The sequence below is a fragment of the Coffea arabica genome, chromosome 7c (genome assembly GCF_036785885.1).
Source record: "Coffea arabica cultivar ET-39 chromosome 7c, Coffea Arabica ET-39 HiFi, whole genome shotgun sequence".
NCBI lineage: Eukaryota > Viridiplantae > Streptophyta > Magnoliopsida > Gentianales > Rubiaceae > Coffea > Coffea arabica.
The window spans coordinates 30,136,615-30,140,201 of NC_092322.1; the positions used below are offsets into that span (position 1 = coordinate 30,136,615).

Below are 3,587 nucleotides of genomic sequence, written 5' to 3' on the forward strand. Positions count from 1 at the left end.
AAAAGAAAGGAACCAGCAGCCAACCAAGACCGACCCTGGCCCGTCAAGTGGAAAAGGGACTAAAATGAAGAACCTTATTTCTTCTGACTCTGAAGACGGAGAAGGTACAGGCCATTGGTTACTTTAAATTGGGAAGGTAAAATTTCGAGGGCGAAATTTCTTTAAGGGGGAGAGAGTGTGAGAACCCGTAATTTTTTTCCATTTTCTAGGTTTTATTATATTTCCAGGTTTTCTTATTTTCAATGGTTTGTTTTCTGCACTTTCTGTATCCGGAAAATTTTCTAGATAATTTTTATGAGTAAATATAAGTTTTATATGATTTTTCCTAGCATTGGGTAGTTTTTGAAAATTAAGGATATAGAAAGGAAGTGGGACCCACTAGTGCGGAAAGTTCGGAAGAATTCGGCCAATAAGGTTAAGTTTCGGATACTGTGTAAAATTTATCGGGTGTTAATAGATAAGTAGAGGAGTGTGAAGTGATTGATGTGAGAGGTGACTAAAGGATTGAATTGCATTTAATGAGATGCCATGTGTCATTTTCCCATTGGTTAGGACTTAAGACTACTATTCATGGTTTTGACCTTTTGACTTATGGAGTAAATATCTTCAAAAATTCACAAAAAAATAACCATTTTTCATTCTATGTTGGCCGACTCTTGAGAGCTCAAGAAGGAAGAAACTTGCTTCAAATTTCAAGCTCCCAACTAGCTCAATCTTCCAAACTATTTGCCTAAATTAGTTTTTACTCCATAAAATCCTTCCACTTGGTGTTAGTGAGTGTTTTGGTGAAGCTTTTTGGAGAACTTAAGGTGTCCAACATCTTCCTCTCTCTTGTTTACTTGGTAAGTGATGATTGAACATTTTCTTATAGCTAATGATGTTGAATTTATGCCTAATGGTGGCTATTGTGTTAGAAATTGTGGATTATTTCTTGGTTTGAAGTGATTTGATTGAGTTTTTTATTTTTTGAGGAATTTTATGGTTTCATATGATCTTGATGGTGTGATTGTTTTTGATGGTTGGTAATAAGGGGTTTTGGCTCTAGTAGGTGCATATGATAGAAAATTGCAATCAATTTTGGATTTGGAAGAATTTCTGGAAAATTAGGGTTCTTGGTTGAACATTCTGTCCGAAATTTTAGGTCATAGATAAAGGCCGAATTGGACTTGGCTTAAAACATGAAAGTTGTAGGTATTGATGAGTTTGAAGTTCTTGTAAAATTTCAGGTCATTTGGACTAGTGTAGAGTGAGATATGTCGATTTTACTGTTGCTGTTCTGGGTTGATCAGAATGCGAAAACTGCACTGGTAATTGGCCATTTTGACTGGAATTGCTTTGGATTTGGATGTTAGTGTCTTCTGATGAAATGTATCTGGATGTCTTAGCTTCCATATGCCTTTGGAATCAATGCATTTGGACCAGTACAGACCGAGTTATACCAATTACAGCATAGTGGGATTTGTGAACCTGTTTTAGTGGTTCTGGTTTGGTATTTTTGGCATATTTGACCTAGTTGTGCTAGGATTTGGACTGAGTGACCTTCTACATTGTTGTAGCTCTGTCTTTTAGCTTCGAGATGGTGGGTCTTACACCCTCATCCGATAAGCGTATTGCATTTTGTACCATTACCGCATACGGAGGCCAAAACTGTTTTTGTTGATTGATCAAATGAGTTATATTTCCTGATTTTCTGGTTTGCTATTATGCTTATATATGTATATGAAACCCTATTGGGGTTGTGATTGGCATGGCTTTATGAAACCCTATTGGTTGGCATGGTTTTAAGGCTTACTCTTATTCCGGTCATTTTCTAGCTAACTTTTGTACTTGTACTACTTTGAGCCTAGTGAACGGCTTTTGGGAATGAGATGACTTTTGTGTGAGGTGTTGGGACTGATTTGAGGAAATAATGAAGCCTTAATGGCTGGAAAAGTAAGAAATTTAGGGGAAGTGCTGCCCGATTTTCTAGGCCGTTTGGTTCTTTAAGTTGGATTTGCCTTTTGATGGAAATGAAGGGCTTTTGGGTTGTTTGCGCCTAGGTCTTGATGTTATCTTTTTGTTTTCAAGAAAATCATGTTTTTGCACCCTTGCATTAGTATGTCTCACTTGTGCATTCCGTTTATTCGATTTTAGATATGAAACCTTCAATTGGTTTATTTTGATTATTTTAGGGTTTCTTGGCGATTAAGGCCAATCTGAAGTGAAACTTTTGAAGTTGAATCGGTGAGTGTACCACTGCCTGCTACCCTTTATGTGAAATATCTGAATATCTGAATACTTGACTTATGACTATTGAAGCCAAGTACTGCTTTGATAAAGTGGAGGCGAGGGTGTACTTTATCACACTCGTTCTCTGGTCTGTTCATATTCCAATTCTGAACGTCTATCTGAATCTGTTATCTGTATCTGTATCTGAAACTGTACTGAATCTGTTATCTGTATCTGAAACTGTATCTGTTCTGACGTCGTTTGGAAGCTTGTGTCCAACGACCTTTCTGTGACCTATGAGCTCAAATCCTGTGGCTAAGTTATTCAAGTCGGGCCGGCAAGGGCCTGGACGATTAGATAACGAACCACGGTAGTCTGTTCGGGGATCTTTGGGTATTGAGACCCTTGGGTTCCGGTATACTCGAGTATTACCATTTCTGTTACTGATACGGTGAGCGGGCCCGGTAAAGGGGTGTTTGGTGGACGGAATTTGGAGTGAAGAGGGGTCTACGGACGCTTTGGTTCTATATACGTTGACGGAGGGTCAACCGGTCTGGATCAAGTACTGCGCTGGAAATTTGGCTCCTGAGAGCCACCCGTATCCTTCTGATTTGAATCAGTGGTTCCGTTGCTTTATATCTGGCATGTGTATCTGATTTGTTAAACATGAAATGCCATGATTTTATTGCTATCTGTTTGGTACCTCATTGAGCGCAAGCTCACCCCTTTCTGTTCCCTTTTGTTTTCCTTACAGGAAAATAATCACTTTTGGGAGCTCATACGTGTTGGTTGCCAAATTGAGCCATGTATATGTCTATTTTGAATAGGTCATCTCATGAAACCCTAATGTGTATTGGGTTCATCTTCTGAATGGCAAACCGAATATGTGTATACCATATGTATAGTTTTTGACATGCCAAGTGTGGTTGTAAATGTTGAATTGCTATGTATTACTGTTTGGTGGGTTCTCGGTTTCCCCTATTCCAGGCACTATTCATCGTTTTCCTTTTGCTTATTATTTTGTTATTTTGGTTCTTGTGGCTTGTCCGAGCGCACTTTTGCATTTCCGAAACGTTTTAGAACGCGTGTAACCGCTCCGTAGTCCTGGCGAGAGCTGGGCAGGCAGTCCGCTAACCCCTTTGGTTCGCCTTAGGGGAAGGTGGGGCTGTTACATCAACGCCATTCTCTGGTTTCCATTTCTCACACAAGTCTAAGGCAATATAGGTATAAAAGGGCAAGGATCACGTAATCATAGACGCAATACTAGTCAATTTTAATCTCAAGTACAATTATCAGATTTCACAAGATTGAAATATGTGATCACAACAAGTACAAGTAAACATATAACAAGTCCAAATATATCAGAGATTGTGACGCCC

The 3,587-nt window shown here is 39.0% G+C and overlaps 1 long non-coding RNA gene across 1 annotated transcript; it reads left to right on the plus strand.

Annotated features, from left to right (window-relative positions):
• The first annotated feature begins 505 nt into the window (after nt 1-505).
• On the plus strand, nt 506-3,201 carry LOC140010181 (uncharacterized). Its single transcript, XR_011817445.1, has 3 exons — nt 506-842; nt 2,172-2,223; nt 2,963-3,201. It is a non-coding gene; the product is annotated as an uncharacterized lncRNA (long non-coding RNA).
• The last annotated feature ends 386 nt before the right edge of the window (nt 3,202-3,587 follow it).